The sequence below is a fragment of the Blennius ocellaris genome (assembly GCF_963422515.1).
Source record: "Blennius ocellaris genome assembly, chromosome: 11".
Classification (NCBI taxonomy): Eukaryota; Metazoa; Chordata; class Actinopteri; order Blenniiformes; family Blenniidae; genus Blennius; species Blennius ocellaris.
Window position 1 is genome coordinate 5,889,179 of NC_137660.1, and position 21,844 is coordinate 5,911,022.

Consider the following 21,844-nt stretch of genomic DNA (forward strand, 5'->3'; position numbering starts at 1 on the left):
TCTCATTTAATCACCAATATTCACACGGGACTACATCTCATGAATGTAAAATAATAATTGTGTTCAATACCAGGATATATCTGCGCACACTAAGTGATGATGGGATGGAATTCAGTCTTTTTCTTGACAATAATACCAAAGAGTGACTTCCAGCTCCAACCTAATAGTTTATATAAGTATGTCTTGTCAAACCAGACTGTGATTCCCATGTGGAAAAAACCCATAAAACAGATTCTTTTCTCGTTAACTTGTTTTTATTGTTAAGATTTAATGTCGAGGTCTGAACTGCGATGAAGTCCCTCCTGTTGTCTCCAATGTGTAATGTGTGAGAGGAACTTCCTAAGCCTGCCACCACAGAAGAAGAAGACAATGAGGACTTCTTCTGAGAGTGCGCGGCACAGGGGAAAGTTGTAGAAATGTGCTTTTTGTAGTCCATTTTCAGAAATTTGCAGCCGTTTGCTTATTATCACCTCACCTCATGGAAGTGTGGTTGGATTGTCACAACAACTTGATCGCCTTTCCCTCACTCCTTTAGGAAGCCTCCTAACACCTTTCCTTACACCTTTTGACATCATCTACGGGGTTAAGCAAAGGGAGATAGAAAAGGAGATAAGAGGTACTCTTCATATATAGACACCTAATTTTAGCTTCTGCAAACTGCTGCATTTTTTGCTGTAGCATCTACTACGAACAACACCTTTAACATGCTTCCCCTATATCCAAGAAAGTTTTGTAGACATGTGCAGCACGTTGAGTCACACAAAACTGTCCTCAACACCCATACTCTAAAAACCTCTCAGGAGGGCTGCCATTTTGCATAAAGCGTGAAATGCATGAAACACAATCCTCCAAGGCATTAAGTACTAGAGGCCAGAAATCTGGCCGGTAGTCCTATCTGTACATAGTCACTGGTGATTAAATTGCTCCTGATGCACAGACTTGCTTTCTCCTTCTCTTGATACTTTGGCAGAACATAGTTTACAGTCTGTCTTACTTTTGACGTTCTCTATATTTCATTAAAGAATCTCCAAACCGCTGACATCACTTGCCCTCTCTTGTATATCTGCGGGCGATGTTGCTAATGCATGACAACACATAGTACTTATGGGTTGTGTCGGGGATCTTTTACTAGTATGAGTACTCGGTGCAGTATCGGTATACTGGTATCGGTGCATTCCCAACACATATAGCAATCAACCTATTGGAGATTATCCACAGGCCCGGCAACAATAAACCTGGAAAACAATGACAAACTAAAATTCAAATACAAATATTGGACAGTGACGAAGGGATTCACTTTTCTCTAAGTAAACCTCAAGTTTATTCTATTTTACACACACTTTTTTTTTTTTTAATCCAAAGTGAACCCCCCCCCCCCCCCCCCCCCCCCCCTCCTCCTTTCTGTGGCTTCTTCTGACGGTTAATGGAATTCTATAAACTGAATGATTTCATCCTGGGTCAGTCTCTGTTTCCCGATAAGTCTCCATTCCTCTTTCCACCTCACAGGGAGAGTCGGGTCTCACTTTTAGACGATTGCTCATCGCTGCCTCAAAATTCACATGAATAGTTAATAAAGCGAGGTTAAAGGGTACCGCATCAGTCAGCTGGCTGTTTTTTTGTGTGGAACAGGTTCAGAAATACAGTATAAGGCTGACATTAATCCAATCAATAATGAAGTTCAAAGTCCACAGCTCCAGCGCCGAAAAACAAGATAAACCCAGCATGTTGGTAACTGAAGCCCACTCCAGTGGCAGACATCCGACTGATAAAGGGTCAGCAGCCTCAGGATTATGTGACTGTCTCCAGCATGAGGAAATGGACCCAGTGGAACTACTGAGACTTCAGACCTGGACAGAGAGGAGGACACGCCCATCTGCTCAGCAACAAAGCAGCTCATCCCGACTGAATTACGAAGAGTTTTGTCTTTTCTGCAGCTTCTCTCTCAGAGACTCTGCAGGTGGAGCTCAGGCTTTCAAACTGTGAGGTCTGGTAGTTCCATCTCTCCTGGGCCACGTTTATATTTACATATAAGACTCAATCATAACTTTTCTTTCTAAATTCATATGCCTGCAAATATTATAAGGAGATGAACATCCTACATGTTTACTGTAAAAAAAACAAAAACAAACAAACATCAAAATGCTTCAAACTGTGTTTACATCTGGTCTGGACATCATAAGGCCCAGATGTGGCTCTTCAATTCAGAGAAATTTTGAATAAAAAGAAAATTACTTTTATTATTATTATTGGCTTTTTTACATCTAAAATAGTCACATTTTCCCCACATTCATTATTAAATTATTGGTTTTGCTTCAAGCACTTTGACTAGCAAAGCTAACAATTGTTACCTCAAAACATGAATATTTCACAGTGGGGAAAAAGGGTGGTTAATGAAAGACAAAATATAGTTTAGATGTACATAGTGACTGAATTAGAAATATCAACAGTGGCTCATGCAAATTGTGTAAACTATTTTTAATTTATTTTTAAATAATCTTTTCATGTGACCCTTTGGAAAATGAGTTGCCCATCCACAGTTTAAGGCAATATTATCCAATATAATGATAAATCCACCATTCTGTATTTTTATGACATTTCCATTTTAATTTAAATGTATTTTTATTCAAAGTTTTTTCAAAGTTACTGTATTATTTGTCCTTTATACTGCAGCCATGTTTGGAATCTGCACCCAGTGCATGAACAACTTTTTCTTTTATTAGTAAATAAAAAAATATTTGTTTTTGTCTAAGTCAGGGGTCTATACCTGCAGCTCTGAAGTCAAATGTGGCTCTTTAGCTCCTCTGTAGTGGATCCCTGAAGCTCTCATAAAAAAAAAAAAAAATGAAAATGTTTATTGTATTTTTATTTTATTTACACACCAGAGTTAATTGCATATTTTAACTCTAACTAAAAATAGCTTTAAAAAGGCACGATAACTAAAAAGACCAAATGTTTAAAACAGCTAAAGTGTCAGAAACATGCAGAACATCTGAACATGTATTGAAATGTTCACTATCTTGTTTTTTTTTTTTTTTTTATTAAAAGAAAGACATTTTTAAATACATTACAGTCATTCCAATGTGCTTTTATAGAGAAAATAGAAAAGCCCAACATATCCACATGAGCAAGCAGGTGTGTTTGTGACTGTGGAAAGGAAAAACTCCCCCAACAAGGAGAAACTTTGTAGAAACCAGACTCAGAGGTGGAGGAATTCTGCGGACCGGTTGGGGTGAAAGGATAGAGGAGAGGAGAGGAGAGGAGAGGAGAGGAGAGGAGAGGAGAGGAGAGGAGAGACAGAGAAAGACTTGGTGGGAAAAAAAAAAACATACAATCCCCTTGTTAGTGCTACATCCATTTTTTTGTTCTTTTTAATAATACATTAACCACAGTGATCTAAATATTTTCCAACTGCCATGAGATTAAGACCAGCCTGAGCAACAACAGAGCAAAAAACCAAAATAATCACAACAATTATAACAAAAGCAAAAACAAAAGGACATAAAACAAACAAATAAATAAATAAATAAAAAACAAAAACAAACAAACACAACGACAACAACAAAAGCAAACAACAACTTGATTTTGATAATTAACAGAACAATCTCGTCAATGAGGAGTGGAAGTGTGTGTGTGTGTGTGTGTGTGTGTGTGTGCGTGTGTGTGTGTGTGTGTGTGTGTGTGTGTGGTTTGTCCTCTGGATGTGAAGGGAACTGTTGTGGGGGGGCCGCAGCACCACCCCGGGGCCCAAGGCCACCAGGGCCGGACGCCGCCACTCCGGCACCCAGCGACCCACCGGATCCAGGGAGGCCCCGACAAACCCCCCCGGAGAGCCACGCCCCAACCCGGAAGGCACCAGACGGAGCGCACAGAGAAGACCCCCCCCCCCCCCCCCCCCCAGGCCAGAAGGGCCCACAGGAGAAGAATAAAAGGCGCAGAGCCCCGGGCCCCGACCGAGCCGCCAAGCCGGGGCCGGCCAGCGCAGCGCCCCCAGGCCACGTGGGCAGGGAGCCCCCCCGACCCCGGCAGCGGAGCCCGCCGCACCCCCGGGGGCCATCCCCCCACCACCCCCCCAACCCCCGGACAGAGAAGGCCCCAGCCGCCGAGCCCCAGACCAGCCCCCCCCCCCAGACCAGGAAGAGCGAAGGCCCAGCCAGGCCCGGCCGGAGGACATCCACCCTCCAACCCCCAGGAGCCCCAATGTCCCCCCCATCCCCATCACCTAATCCCAGCCCACCCACACACCCATACACCCAGACACACATACACACACACACACCAAGCATACACATACACACACAGACATACATATCTACATATATACAGACATACGTACATACATTTATTTGGTTGGGAGGGGGGTGCCCAGCGGCAGAACCCCGAAAGCCAGCTGATCCCCTCAAGACCCTGCGTGACTAAGTGTAGTTAAAATTGTGGGCGGCGCAAAGTCGGGGGAGGGGCAGACCACAGTTAAGTAGCCTGGACCCCCCATCCTAGGCCCCGTCCACTGGCCCCTATTGTTGAATGAGGTAAGGTGAGGTAAGGTAGGAGGGGCTGAGAGGGAGAAGGTCCCCCCGTCGCTAGGACTTAGCCCAGCTGGACCCCCCGCGCCGCCCCGCCCCACCCCGAAGTGGCCGGCCTGGAACACGGGGACCAACACCCACTCCGACAAGGCACCACAAGAGGACTCGGACAGGAAGCCCCCCCCACCCCACCTGACGGCCGAAGAGCAGAGTCTAAGACCCGCATGGCCCAGCAGGAGCCTGGCTGGAGGCCAGCGGCTAGGAAGCGTGGGGACCATGTCAACTCAAATTGAGCCAACTGATTTTTCCTACCAGCAGAAATTCTCTCTAATGTGATGTGGTCTAGGAGTACGTTTTTAAATAACTTTATATTAAGATTATGTTTTGATTTCCAGTTCATGAGGATTGCCTTCTTTGCGACGCTGAGGGAGACCAGGAGTGTGAAGGATTCATTTTTCTCTCTTTTAATTTCTGTGAGATCACCTAGAAGGCAAAGTGCAGGTGAGACTGGAATGGGGGGGTCCAGGCATAATGATAAATCTTCACAGATCTTTTGCCAGAATGTTTGGACTGGTGTACACTGCCAGAGTGCATGTAGGTAGGTATCAGGGAGATCACAGTGTAGACAGGTATCAGGGAGATCAGCTGTGCAGTTTGAACATATGTTAGTGGAAGTGAGACCCATCTTGAACATCCTTTGTCCTGTAATGAACTCTGTGTAGGAACTTGTATTGTATAAGCTGTATATTGGTGTTTTTGCTCATTTTGAATGTATTTCTACAGATTTGTGACCAAAGCGTTGGTTCTATGTTAATGTTTAGATCTTCTTCCCATTTGGAGGTGGGAAGGGATATTGTGGTATTGGAACATGACAGGACTGAAACGATTTTAGAACACTATCTTGAATTGTGAATGAAACTTCATAAACAAAACCTAAGACAAAGCTTTTACACATGTATTAAAACTAGATATATATATTCACCTCATTTTCAAGGTTAAAGGTGGCTCCAGTTCAATCTGATTTGGTGGAAAGTGAAAAACTTGTGGTTGTGACGTATGTGTCACTTAAAACTTTGGGGCCACACATGGACATTCAGCCCTGCTGTCATGCCTCCCAGTTGCTCTCACAATTATTATTATTTTTCTTAAATTATGATTATTACAATTGCATTTAAAATTTAAGTGCAGTTAAAAAAAAAATTTTGTCATACGGAAATCTGGCTTTGTTTGTTCATACATCTGTGTTGACATCTCCAACAGGCCTACATTATCAACATAACTCTACGTTGCATGGCATTGTTTCATTGGTTTATGTTTAAAAAAAAACTATAATATCATAATCAGAGTTGTGGTTTCTGTTGCTCTGATAACTAAACTGCAATACATTTTGTTTTTAAATTGTAGCTCTTTTATGTAATTATTGCAACATGAGCTACACCTTGAAAAGGTTTTAAGGTTACATTTAAATCTCATGCTCTACAAATATTTAGTTTGATGCACAAGGGAGGAAAATGGGTTGTAATCAATGAAGCTGATCAGTCTGCATCGACAACTGGAAGAGTGTCCACCTTGATTTAACCCAGTGCTTCTCAAATGGTGGGGCGGGCCTCCCTGGGGGGGCGTGGTGGGGTGTCAGGGGGGGGGCGTGAGGCAGGCGCGACTTTCAGTATTAGTGTCTTTATTCATGCTTGAACAATAAAAAAAAGGGCCTCCAGCTCATTTTATTAATTTATTTTGATAATCAGGCAATTGTATGCAGAATACTGGTGCAGCAACTCATACAGTGGTTCATACAGATAAATAAATAAATATTATCAGGTTCTCAATGGTAGTACAATTCGGGGGGGGGGGTGCCTGAAAAAATGTTTGTCCTCTAGGGGGGGCATGACAGAAAATAATTGAGAACCACTGATTTAACCTCTTATGTTTGGATGGTTTCTATTTTTGTGGAAGTGTGGCCCGTAGATAGAGGCTGTTTTCACATCAGCAGGCAGTTCTGGTGCTTTGTTGACTCTCAATCTGTTACTGTAAATGATTTATTTGTGTGTTTGCTGCTCAGTTGGACTTGGCAGGTGTATATTGTTGCTTCAGTGGCATCTTGGGTTGGTTTGTGGTTTCATGTTTTTATTTCCAAATGCACCCACGTATTTGCACGTATTTATGTATGTTTGTGTTAGTATCTAAGTATGTTTTTCTAAATTGGTGGGTGTTTATCTGGATGGAGATCATTTATGTTGTGTGTATATTTTTTATATAATTGCATTTTAACTGAAAAATCACAGTTTGAACCCTCTCCTTTGTCTTCATCTCTCCTGCATATACCAGCGATGTTGCTGATGTATGACATCACGTAATACTCGCCGGGTTGTATTAGGGACCTTTTTCCAAGTGCGAGCACTCCGTGCAGAATAGGAACCGATACCTGATACTGGTATCGGTATCAGTGCATCCTTACTAAACACATTTGTAATATCATAAAAAAAAAACCTTTAAAATGACCTGAGCTGACTTTTCTATGCCTCAATTAAAACCATCGACATGATATCTTAATTAATTTACCAAGAGTTTATGTGAAAAGGGCTCATAGTGGGATTGAATGCCCTCCACACCCCTTCACCGTCACTGTGGCCCCCTGGCTCCTTTAGAGCTCCATGTTGAAACAGGATAGATGAAACCCAGAGCTGCTTGACAGATGATGAAGGTCAAAGGCTGAGCGTTCCCATGTGAAAGCGGCTGACTCCCGCCCAGTGGTCCCAGCAGAACCTAACAGTCTCCGTGAATCCAGCAGTCGCCTGGCAGATGCCGGGGTTAAAGCTGTCAGGACTTGTGATTTGATATGTTCGACCTTCCCTCCCCCAAAGCTGCTGGCAGAGTCACAGACGTCACACACTGCCAAAAAACACTGTTTGTACCTTACAGTATTTCACACAATTGTTATTGCTGTCACTCATTTCTACTTTGATTTGTTGTATTAATTCAATAGGTTAGTAGTTATGGTTTAGCTTTGACATGGTGTCATATAATCATGGTGATAGAATTTTTAACATAACTGACAAATTGCAGGTGTGAGACAACAAGTGCGTGGACGTCCAGCGAAGCCCCGACCTGCATGAGTCTGGTTTTACACTTCAAGGTCGCAAAAACTGAGAAATGGACCTCGTGATAATTAACAGTTCGTCAAAAATCCTTCATCAGTGGAAATCAAACCAGATGATGTGAAGTCCTGAGCATGAACTCAACCAACCGGTCTGCAGTCTCAGATCAGACAGCAGGTTGTTGTTGTGACGATATTCTATTCTTTTAAACCTCTTTAACGGAGCAGTTTGGCAGCAGATGGTCTCAGCCACCTGTTTGACCAAATGGTGAGTGGAGCTGACTGAGAAACAAAACACACAGCAACTTATCCACGAGGAGCGCCGGTCTCCACTGGAGTCTCAGTGGATCTCCGACTGATGGGGTCCCGTCTGGGAGTGGGAGTGGAGGCCCGGCTGGACGTTCGAGAAGTGGACTTGGAGTTTGTAGGTTCAAATCCCACTGCGAGTCGTCATGTGGAGGCACCTCCACGTCCAAGAGATAGGACTGATCAAAAAGGGAATTTCACTAAGGGGATTAATAAAGTATTACTAGTGTAGGGTGTTCTTTTCCTCTCCTGGCTGGGTGTGTTTTTTTCTCCCTTTATTACACACACACACACACACACACACACACACACACACACACACACACACACACACACACACACACACACACACACACACACCACACACCAGACTGAGCGGAGCATGTTCAGGCTGGTTATAGAGCACTTCCGGTCCATCCACCAGATGGCGCTATCAATGTGGCTGTATATTGATCTGCAGAATTCCTCAGGGCAGCACTGTGATGACACATGTAAAGTTTCTGGTGGATTGTAGCATGCAGAGCAGAGTTACACATCACATCCTGTCCCCCAGTTTGAGCATCATGATCTCTACAGCTATGCTGGTCAGTTGGTGATTCGTGTGGACATTCTGTGGTATGTGCCAGCATGGACGGTGTTATCAAAGTGTGTGTGTGTGTGTGTGTGTGTGGGTGCACGGACAACTCGTCCACAAAACTGCAACCCTTGACAATTTGTCCATGTTGGATCCGGACAACTCGTCCACGGCAAATTTTCAGCATTATTGATTTGAAGGATTGGATTTCAAAGGAAATTTGACACAAAAACATACTGGTAGATGTTCACAATATCGTGTACTTTTAGTGCCTTGGATATGGCAGACAAAGGATTTATTGGTGCAAAATAATCTTGATTTATTAGTCTAATGACCTTCGACCGAAAAAAAACCAGGATCAATGTTTGTTTTATAATTATTCCCCATATTTTCACACCATAACCCATATATAAAACCCCCTGAAGGAAGATTGAGGGAGTTATATTTGTGTTACAAATGCCATGCATAACGCAAACTCGTGGACTTCCTGTTGGTTTTGAGGATGGGTGTCAGTGACATATTTATGTAGCCTAATGTGGTGCCTATATCTACTGATTTCCTTTGATGAAGGTGAAACATGTTGCCTACAGTAGATGTTGCAAATGTGAAAACAATGAAAACAATGTCTGACGTGTGCAAAACTTTCACAAAGGTTTTGGCATTTTGACCGTAAAAGAGTTGTAAAATAAGAATAAGAATGATAACTGTACAGCCCTATGAGGGCAGAAATAGCTATTTATAGTACGGATGCCACCAATACTACTTGTTTTAGGGACGAGTGCTTACCATTGGCTACATGCAAATGACCATGTACTGATACGAGTACTTAATAAATGCCATTCCTACTCCATAAGTAAATGATACGCAGAGGTTATGCCTTGCTGCAAGCCACCATTTATGCCACACACACCTCCAACAGCCTTACAGCTACAATGCGCAGAGGGCAATATGTCTATTTACACACTGCCCTATGTGTACTGAAATACTAAAGAAAAAAGAGACAAACACCAGAATCAGGAGAAATAACACAGTCAAACAATGAATTTCTTGTACAAGGGCAGATGGGTGAATTCACCTCAGCAATTCGGTCATAGAGCTGTGAGATTCTTCCTCTCCGCTGCCCAGTTTTATTGACAAGCTTGAAGTAGGCATTTACATTTTCATGAAGCGAAAGAGATACACTAAAACTGGCTAGAACTGGAACACAGATAGGAATGTATGTCAGAAACATCCCTGAGTGGAGCGAACGTCTTATCTCTTGGAGGCGCAGAGTGTACAGTCACTGCGGCCTTGGAGCTGTGAACAGTGTTTTACACAAAGCGGCATAAAGCAATGATAATACATAAAGAATTAACTTTACATTATAATGTACTAATTTACCTAACAGTGAGCCCCGGAGCTCTTTAGAATGTAGCAAGTAGCACAGCTTGGAGTGAAATCCCCCTGAATCTACTGAGCAGTTAAACTAATGAGCGACATCCAGCTAACTGCTGGTTAAAATATCTGTGACGATGTACCAAGTACTTTTCACCTACTCTTGCTTTTTCGGCAGATCATTATTTACAGTCTGTCTTACGTTTGTCATTCTCATTCATTTTAAAGAATCTCAATCTCTCTCTCACCCCAGGGACATTGCTGATGCACGGTGCATCAGGGAGTTTTTTCCAAATACGAGTACTCTGTGCAGTTTCGCACCTGATACTGGTGGTGGTATTGGTGTATCCCTGATTCACATCCTTTAGAACTCTATATATTTTACACTGCAAAATGGCCCAATAAGCTCTAAAAAGATGACTACAAACAGCTTGGACTTGAGACTGAGACCAGCACATCTACAGTATACAAACAGGGAGGGATCGCAGATGACATGAACCAGATACCATAAACCACCATCTTTCAGTCAATCTTTCCAGTAAGATCCTTCCTTCCTGTGGCCATCAAACGATACACACTTCCTTGTACATCATGATTTCACTGTCAAATCCTCCTCCTAATATTTACCGTCAAGCCATCTGTGTGTGTGTTTACTGTATTTAATTATTTATCATTACTCTGTTTGGAGCAACAATATCAAGGATTTCCTTCAGAGATTGTTGAAATGTTTCTAAGGCCCCGTTTACATGACAGCATTTTCAAGGGAAAATACATAATCTTCCTGTTTTTGTTTCGGAAAGGTTTCACATTTAGACAACAACATTTTAAAAAGTATGTCCATTTAGAGGCAAATGACAAGAACACTGAAAACTATGTGGTTAGCATACCAAGCCAGGAGTTAGTGCTGTTAGTTGTTTTTGTTATAAAACCAGACACACTTGCGTGCAGAGAACAACACGCTATCAACATTAACAATGGGAGAACACAGATATTCATATGGACAGACAAGGAAGTTGGATCGTTATTACGGTGACTCGCAACAATAAAAGTACAAAGTCCCTGGAGAACATGGACTGGGAGTTGTGACACTCTGGAGGAAAGGTTGTTCTTTGTAGTCTGCATGTGCAGAACAACTCTTTACTATGGTCATGGACAGCAGCAGCGCTTCCGTCAATGAAGCCAGAGCATTTCCAGCAAGTGTCGATTTTGCCCGTTTACAGATGCCTGTTTTTTCCCTGGGACTTTTTTTTAATAGTTGATCGTCACCTGATAGCAATCCAACTCGGTTGTCTGTTCAAAACAATGTCCATGCAGTCACTATAACTGTTGGTTATAGCATATTGTTCTCAGTTGACACTCAAAACATGATCAAAGTTTTGAGTTTTTACCGTGTAAATGGGCCCTTAATCCAAATCTACACCCAGAACAGAAGAAACAGACAAACAGAAGTCAGCAACCTGTGACAGTTTGTTATTACAAGGTGTTTCAGACATCAAAAAGAGTAAAACAAGGGCACATGCACACACACAGATCTGATTTGTGCTGCAGAGAGGGTGGCTTTTAGCGTCATAATTTATCTTGAATCTCTGTCTTCTATTGTCTCTGTGGCACCCCGGGCACTCCGGCCTCAATGCTCGCCCCTCCATTATCCCTCTGCTTCCCTTTCCTGTGTCTCTGTGCCTATTTTTGCTTTTGTAATCACATTTCTCAGGGATCTGCGGCGGCAAAATACTGCCGTCAGTGTTTCTGAAGCATATTAGCGTAATCCTATATGATGTCGGATTATGAACAGAAAACAAAAGAGGCAAAAAGATGGGAATACCCCCCAACATGCATATTTTCAAATCAAAACGGCTGAGATGGTATGTAGAATGTTGAGATTCGTTGTGCTTCACAGAGAATTGTTTGAGAAAGGTTTAGGTTTTTGCATCCTATCTTTATTCTGTGCAGAGTTTTAACATAATGAGACAAATTCTGCAAATAACATGAATGCAATTGACAAAAACCGCAACATCTTGTGCCGAGAGCAGGCTTTTTTTTTTATTTTGGTTGTAATGATCTTTTTTATTGGTTTTTCAAACAATCCAACAAGCAAAACAAACAAAGAAAAAAACAATAACAACGACTTGAAGAAAAGAAAACAATAAGATACAACAACAGGTAAAAGAAAAAACACACATCAAACTACAAGAAGACAGCAGAAAGGGAACAAAGACAGAAGGAAACAAGGGAGACGTCACATCGTATATCATGTAAATATGTGGATGCATGATAAATACCAAATTATATATGTGCAATTATCCATATTTTTTTTTTAAATTGTACTTTTATGATATACTCTCGTTAACACTTCTGGTTGCCCCGTACACTCTCCATTTCTTGTCTCTTTCCATTTTAATTTGCTTGCAACAAAACCTTGTCAATAAAAAATTGTTCATACTTTGTGTCTCTGACATTTTGAGGGTACAATCCCGAGCGGAGGAAACTAGGATCCAGTGTTTTCTCTTTAGATTTGATTTCTTTTATAGTTTGTGTTACTGCAATGAAATATGTCCAAAAAGAGAATTTCCCCGAGGCGATTAAAATGGTATGATTAAAACAGTAAAAGGATTTCATTTATATTGCACTTTTCCAATTGCTGGAGCGTTTCCCAAAGGGCTTTACACTGTTAATGACATTCACCCTTTCACAAACACACGGAGATGGCTGCATTGCAAGGCAGCTTTTCCACCCATTCGGAGTGATTTGGAGTTCAGCGTCTTGCTCAAGGGCACTTCAACATGTGGAGATGGGGAAACAAACCTGCAACCTTCCAAATGGCAGATAGTCAGGTTCACTGTGTTCAATTTTAGAATTTCGTTGGTTTTTTGTGGAGATTTGCAAACCTATACATTTTTGGAAAGCTTAGGACATCAGGAATCCGAAAATCGATGTTCCCATTTGCACAAATGTTCCGAAGGCGGCCATTTTGGATATTCAAGATGGCCGCCAACAAAAACCTATTTTTTGCAATATCTCGGCACACGGGCAACCTAGAGTGTTGATTTCAAGACCTATACCTACATTTTTGGGGTCAAGGAATCATTTGAGTTGTGAGACAAATCAACGGCTGAAAGTTAACAATATGTATAACAAGATAAATGTAGGTATAGGTCTTGAAATCAACACTCTAGGTTGCCCGTGTGCCGAGATATTGCGAAAAATAGGTTTTCGGTGGTGGCCATCTTGAATTTCCAAAATGGCCGCCTTCGGAACATTTGTGCAAATGTGAACATCGATTTTCAGATTCCTGATGACCTAAGCTTTCCAAAAATGTATAGGTTTGCAAATCTCCACAAAAAACCAACGAAATTACATCGTGAACCTGACTAAGAGGACCAGTCTACCAACTGAGCCATGTGCACACTGAGCATGTGCAGGAGCAGCGCCTTTGCCGTCTACATGGAGATGGCGTCAGCGCATTTTAGAAAAGTTCCACCCTGGGAGCCACTTTCATAAAGCTGCGTTTTCAGTGCCCCCCCCCCCCCCCACAGAATGCAGCAAAACGTTTAGTGTTTTTACTTTACAGCATTGTCCAGGGCCTAAGCGGTGACAATTCCCCACCTCTGCCATGGCTGCCGTAGCTGATTTGTCTTGGTGGAAGTAACATGTTGATTATTCGATGGGCGGTGGTCACCAGTCTCTGAATCTATTGCTCACCAACATGCCATGCAGTGCATTAAGGGGTTCTCCGGAGAGCAGTGGTCGAAGGCAGAGAGCTCTGACCAAGTCAGTGTTCAGAGGCTCTGTTAGGCTTTCTTAACCGGAGCTGCGGCTTCCGCTGTCCACTTTAGCTCCTCGCTCACGTCAAACCCAGGTATTTAAAGTTAGTGGCCCTTTCCACTTCCATTCTCCCGATGTTCAAGAGTAGATTGTTGACTGGACATGACTCAGTTAATTTACAAACCAACACATCACTGTTACAAATTAGTATTAAGGTTGAAATTGAATCTTTTTTTTTCTTTCTCAGATTGTGTGGCTTTGTCATCAACCCGCGGTCTCGTTGTCATCTACAAAAAGCAGACTGATACAATATGTTAGAGCTCCAGGTGGGACAGCTCCTACAGGGACATCTGTTAAGCCTATAAGAAAACTGATTTTGGTCTAAGATTGGAGAAAGGGAGCAGTTGAGATGTGCCCAGACCAGTTTTTCAAAGCATTTTGAAGTAATGGGTGACAGAGGAAGTACTCTGTAGTGACTCATGTTCAGGCCCTGGGGTTATGATTGCTGCTTCAGGACTGGCAGGAACAATAGCTTGTGACAGATTAGAGATATCTTGAAACATCTCTGCCAGCTGGTGAACACAGACCTCAAGGACTCCTTTTTTGAAAATGAATTATGTTAGAGCCAATTTGCTCTTCTCAAATGTAAAATATTTTAGGAATATTGGTGACTAATTTCTGTACAGTTGATTTTCATGTGTTTGCTCTCAGTGTTAACTCAGATAGTACATTTTAACAAGACTTACTATCCACTTTGACAAAGCAGCAAAAAACAATGCATAAAGGATAATAAGGACTGCTTTATTACTTGGGAACAGAGTCAGCTTGTCTCCTTTCCCGGTATTATTATTATTGCTGTGAGTCATTTCAACGATGTAGCAAACTGATTACCGGATCGATATTGGAAAACAGCATGTAGACAGTCATTTTTTGATTTATATAGGAATGACCTCTTTAGATTTCAATTTGTTATATTGAAGCTTTCAGGGAAAAAAAAAAAAAAAAGAAGGGGAAAGAAAGAAATCCCAGAGAGTGGAAAAGGGCTCCCATAACAATCTGCAGTGGGTTTTTACCAGCGTAATGTCGTAATATTGTGACCAGTACATTAGCGGCGGTTTGAGAAGTGAAACATGTGGTGAGGCTTAGAGTCTTACAGGGTGACTCTGGAATGCTACTTTGGTGCCATGAAGTCAGAACGACCCAGCTGAAGGAGTGTCTAATGCCACTTAATGGGCCATCCTGTGAGGAGGCGGCGGTTGAGGGGTGCTGACTCGTGGGCTTTTGTGGTGAAGGAGCATTAGTAAATTGAGTGGAGGCATTAGTGAACAGTGGGAACTTAACAGTGGGATTTAAAACAGTGCTGCATCCATTAATGTGGCTGAATGGGGAAAGATTATAAAGATGCTTTGGGCAGTGTTTGTGTGTGTGTGTGTGTGTGTGTGTGTGTGCACACTATGAGACATTAAAACCTATGAAATTTGTATGGAAAGAACGAGAAGGCATCAATACACCATTATAACTGGCTGTGTTGATGTAACCAGGAGCAGCCTTATATTGATGACTTAAAACTTAAGTGGCCTCAGATAATCAGGTTGTTTAGGATTGATTTACACCTCCATCTGCACTTTGGGCAGTTCTGCCAAAAACAAAACAGAAAAAGATCCATTTAAACGAGGCCAAACTGCTGGGTAATATATTTTGAAATGTGCGAGAAACACAATACATTAATGGGTACAAATTAGAACGTAGTTATCCATAAGATGAGAGTTAAATCCATTAGAAGAGTTCAAGTTTGGCTGACGACGTCAGACTTGAGGAAACGGTACTTTGCGAACTCAAAAATGCTGATTGCAGAAACACTTTGCAAAGATTTAGACGCCATTTTCACAAGGCTTCAAGTAGAAACGCATCATTTTTGTGCTTTGTTTCAGAAAAATTCCATGTTTGCATGTAACAACACAAAAAATGCTTACGCAGAAAGTTAGCATACCAGTCGGCGCTGATGGCTGTTTTTGAAATGAAAGCACACCCGCATACTAGCAGAGTATACTGCTAGTACTAGTAGTATAAACTTTAACGGTGGTGAGAATCTAATCAAATCAAACGTTATTTATAGTGCACTTTTCATACAAACATACATGCAACACAAAGTGCCTCGCATAATATAAAATCTCCAGGACGACGCCCATAAAATGGATCAATAAATGAAAATAAAAGATAAGAAAAATAAAAAGTAAAAATAATCAACCAATAAAAATAAATAAATAAGAGCTTCTAAAATGAATTCATGAATGAGATAAAGGATTAAGCTAAAACATTAACTACAATTGAAAAAAAAAACAATAAGTAAAATAGTCAATTAATTAAATGCTAAATTAAAAAAGTGGGTTTTGAGCCTGTTTTTAAAAACCCTGACAGTCTCTAAGGCCTCGAGGCCCTCCAGCAGAACATTCATATCGATGCTTCACTTTTACCACTTTTATAAAGTGTGTGTATATGTGTACATATAAAACATATATAAGACATACGTAGTATAGGCTTCCATGTAAATACTGTAATATATTCTCTCTTTTTCGCTCTATTTTGAAGTTCTATTTAATGTTTTGTTTTTTACCAGTCCAACAAAATTTCACTTGAATATGTTCCAGCTAGTGTTTGTTCTGTTTGACAATAAAGTGGCTATTCTATTCTATTCTATTCTATTCTATTCTATTCCTTGGGAGCCATTTCCAAAATGTTGTGTATTCAGAAGCTCCGAGGACCATTCTCAGCTAAACAGATACCTAAAACACAACAAAAGTTTTGCGTGTTCATTTGAAATTGTTGACGTGTAAATGGGCCCTAAAGCAATATGCAAGGAAAGGAGCCCATATTTCCAGAGAACCTGGGGCACTGGGTCTTGTATTTTTCAATCTATGCAGTTTATTTATATGTTAACAGACTAAATCAATTTAAAAAAAAACCTGTTGAAGAAGAATCATACTTTATTATTGCCCTTTGGTAAATTTCTTTTCTAAAATGTCATCTTTTCTTATTATAATGAACACATTTTTGCAAACAGAAACAGACTTTTAATTTTGAGTGAGATCCAGTACATATTCTGGATAATATATCAAAATATTTTTTTAATGATGGATACCATATATAAAATCTTAGTGTACATACACATGTTGTGACTGCGAAAGGGTCAAATTTATTTTTCCAGTGTCGTCTTGTTAAGTAAAGTCTATCATTCTTCTTAAATGTTTCAGGTTTTTAAACTGTTTTTTTTTTTTAAATCAAATGCATGTTTCCCATTTACTCTAGATTTTATTTTGGGGCTGAACGCGTATTCTTTTTCTTTACTATTAACTCCTGTTTAAAACAGGCTGATTTGCACGCTGATTGGTTCTACTGACTCCCTCAAACAGGAGGGTTTAGATGAGCGGTTTGCATGCGTTACACTGTCTTTACACAATGGTGACTGACTAGAAACTGTATAGCTTCCAAGTTCATTTGCTTCCAGTCACTACAAAGTGATTGACAATAGACACTCAAATATATTCAAGAAGAACAGTGCGAAATCGGAATTTGGCACAAAAAAACACTTATGTCCAAAAGTCAAAGTTTGAGAAACTTCAGAATGTAAATATGTTCAGTAAAAACTGATGCAACAATAAACAGAGCAAACATTTTCTGAAGTGGTTAATCACATTACAGTCATGATAATTCACTATCATGAATTCCTCGGAGTATCTTGAATGATCAGGGAGACGCTCCGTATTCCATATTCATGAAGGCAAACATGCTAAATGGATAATGTGTGTGTGTGTGTCATGAACCGGGACAGGACCTCAGACCAGACTCTCACACAGAGGGACTCGGTTCAACAGTGAGTCTTATTTTGAAGTGTCACAGAAGCAGGTGAAGGAGTCCAGGGGGTGATCCGAGCAGTAGTCCTAAAACAAAGCTTTAAGGCCCAAAACACAAAAAAAAAGATACACAGTGCAAAGTAGAGGGAAACACAGACATGGGGTACAACAACAGTCTGACCCAGATACACGGAGCGAGGGAGTTAATATATATATTAACTGGGAGGGAGGACACAGGAAGGACCAGTGAGACAAGACAGAGGCCACAAACAAGTACAAAATAAAACAGGAAGGACAAAAACACACTGACAAGACTAAGACACGTTGGCAGTAGATAGATAGATCAGACTTTATTAATCCCACGTGGGGAACTTCAGTCATCATGGCAGCTCAACATTGCACAAATACTTAAAGACAGGCAGAATAGTTTCCTTCAAGAGAAGAGACTATGTAGATATAAAAAAAATTATTAGATAAATATATATGCATATACACATGGAAATACAGACAGAAAAAGTGTTGTTGTCTTGATATGTTAATGCATGTTAAAATCATGTTAATAAAAGTTTTACAGTGGCAAGAGAAGTATAGAACCACTTACTTTTTAAAGTGTAAATAAATGTTGAATTAAATATCTGTGTTGTGCCTTTGTGTTTGCCACAGAAAATATCGTAACTCCTAAATTGTTTTGGCTCTTTCAGTCTTTGGCTGAATTTTACTCTCTCTCCCTGTCCAGCAGCACTGTATGGAATAAAGTATCTGAATGTGCCACTTGTTATGTGAATACATTGTTATGGATATTTGTGATTAGGCAGTGTTCCCTTACACATTTGCAATATTCAATGAGGTGGGATATTTACCAGTGTGGAACTGGAACCAACACTCAACAACATATGAACCAGGGACTTAAAACAGCAACAGTAATCCAACAGACATGCAATAAACTACAGGGATTATCAAGTCCATGACAGATGTTTGGTCTTCTTATTGCTGCATTCCTACGTCTACCAGACTTTACTGAACCACATCAGAGCACATTAGAAAGTATACAGAAAACAACTTTTCTCATGTACCTTGTCAAACATCATGTACCAGACGTCATGCCAGGGCTCATTTTAAGTGGACCAGACATGACAGCCTTGGATAGAGATCACATTTTGTGAACAAGACAATTAAAGTTTTATTTGAGAATATTAAACACCAGCAATTTAATCAAGGGACAATGTGAACCAAAGTAGCAACGTGTTTGAACAGTGTATAAATGAGACACAAACAGGAAGAAATGTGATAATGTGAAACATGAAATTAATTTCATGATTGATCACCAGGTCCTCATAAGAATCGTGTCCAACTTATTGTTAACAAAATCAAATAAATCACTATCAAATCAGGCATTTTTTCAGAAAAGGTAATGTCCTTTCCTGAATTCATACCTTGTTGTAATTAATATTGGAATAATTTTGTTCAATGTAATAAAGCTTGAAACGTAATAACTTAGCAGTAGTGGGAAAGAATATTTGAAATATTTTCCAATAATCTCAGAAGTAATAACAATATGGAAGTTGATTTTTTTAACTCTGGGAAAATGGAATAATTGCGTCCAATAATGTAATAATATATAAATACAACAGAATTTCTTGGACAAAAAGAAGCTAAGTAACGTGTGATGTCAACTAATGTCTCGCAATGTACCAATGTCATAATACCACTGTTTTTGTGTTGGTCCTATCATTTTATTTTGTTGTATTTATCCACCACACCTTAAGGGCAGTCCGTGAAAATATTGTAAAAATATTAAAAATATTAAACCGGTCCGTGGCACAAAAAAGGTTGGAGATTGCTGAGGTAGAGGACTTTATGTATCTGGGCTCCTGCATCAACTCCAGTGAGCATCAAGACTCATAAAGCTCTGGCCTGGCAGGCTCTAAATTCCTTGTCCAACGTCTGGAAATCAACATTATCCTCAGAGCTTCTAAAGTGCAGACTTTATGTGGCCAGAGTGGAATCGATGCTCCTGCATAGTTCTGAACATTGGACGTTAACATCCCCAGCTGAGAAGTCCTTGGATGGCTGCTACACTCAGATGCTGCATGTGGTGCTAAACCTCAGCTGGCACAGCCATGTGCCAAATGAAGAGCGACATGGCTCCCTGCCCAGTGTCACAGACACACACCCTACCAATTTCTTATTTCTTTTGGTGTTCCCCAGGGGTCTGTCCTTGGTCCCTTCCTCTTCATTGTCGATCTCCTCCCTTTGGCCATATTTTCAGGAAAAACAATATAGAGGTTAATTTTAAGCTGAATGACACTCTATCTTTCAACTCCCATCTAAGAGAGTCCCTCCTATGCAACATTTGAAACATTGAATTCCTAGACACTTTTAAATCCTACTTCAAAACATAATCTTTTAAATAAAGATAATCTTTTAAATAATCTGAATTATGTAGATATCGTGGTCTCTTTTATGTGCATGTCTTTTAACTATTCCAGCCTTTGAAAAAACACAAATAAATAAAGCTCAGATCCGGATATTTATTCTCATGTAGTTAAAACATAACTAACTTTGCCTGCTCATTCAATGTTGGGAAAGCAATAACAATGAAGAAATGGTGAATTAAAAAAAACTTTAGAATAATAATTTATATAATAGTGTATGCACTCTGTAATCAACAGCATAAAATAGTGCAATTTAACTACAGTATAAAAATAGGGGTGCAAAATAATTTACAGGTTACAGTTATCAACTTCTGATGTGACAAAGACAATATTTAAAGTATTTCAGCGGAGTTAAGAACAATCATATTCTGGACATCTTGCACAGATGGAAAAAGACAATATAATAAGACAAGATAATGTACTGTCCTCAGCTCTTAACGTCAGTAAAGATTATGTAATATTGCATAACCAGTAACGGTAGCCAAATACCGTGCCACAAAAGTCAAGCAGCAGGCTGGTAAGTCACATTGTTGCCAAAAGCTTTTAAAATAGAGCTGAAACAGGATGAGGATTATATGATGATCACTTATACACATAAGCTACTGCATCACAATTATTGGAACTCTACAAACTCAACAATGTACACAATAAATGACCAAAAGATGTCAAAATGTTGCTGCAGTTCACCCTAAAAATTGAGTGGAAGATTTGAATGCTGTTGCCCCCAAACAAGCTGAGCGCTGCAACAGAAAGTGTACAGATATTTAAAAATGCTTTGATAGATTGATGACTATGGAGAACATGATGAAGCTGACAGTCATGTTCATATCATTTAGTCAAACAAGAAAATAAAAAAAAGAATCGGGCCCTGTTTACACAACAACATTTTCAAGTGAAAAGGCTAAACTGTCATTGTTTTTTTTGGGTGGCCATTTACACAACAATGATCTGAAAACACAACTTTTTGAAAACGGCTTCCAAGGTGGAGCATTTGGAAAACAGTTTGACTCTGTCTCCTTAGAAATGGAGCAAAACTAAACTTTTCGAAAATGTTATGTCTCTATGTAAATAGTGCAAAACACTTAAAAAAACAATAAAACAACACTCAGACACGGACTCTGTGGAAATGGGTGAGAATGCAGCTTTTTGACAATACTCCCAGAAAATGCTCCGACATCGTCTCAATGGGAAGTTTTCCAGAATGCTAGGACTTCGTCTCCATGAAAACTCCATAGAAACTCCATGGAAACTGAGGAAAGCTCAAGTTTGTGAAAACTTAGTCTCTATGCAAACGGGTCAAAATTCAACTTTTTAAAAATGCTATAACTGCTTCTCCATCAAAATGGAGGAGAACACAACTATTTGAAAATACTCAGACTCTATCACTACGTCCATATGTCCATGTTGGACTATGGGGACATTATATATATATATATGAATGTCTCTTCTCAATGTCTTCACTCACTGGATTTAGTTTATCATGGAGCACTGAGATTTATAACAGGCTGCAAAGCTCTCACTCACCACTGCTCACTCTACGCTCATGTTGGATGGTCGGCTCTACCTCTACGCAGACAGTCACTGGCTTGGTTTTATCTACAGGGCAATTCTTGGTTTGCTGCCTCCCGACCTTTGCCGCTATATGACCAAAAAACCCCAAAACAACTACAGTCTGCGGTCTCAAGTCTTATATTTACTTACAACTTCAACTGTCCTTACGGAATTGGACAAAAAAGCCTTCATATGCATGGAACACTTTACAGACTGACCTTACACTCAGAGTTGGTCTCACTGGGAGAGTTTAGGGCCTTTTTACAGCAGCTGTAAACAAAAAGTCACCGTGTTCTTGTTTGACCCAACTTGTTTTAAACTATTTGATGGTTTTTTGGAACTTTTCTTTTCTTTTTTTTTTATCTTTCATACGCTCC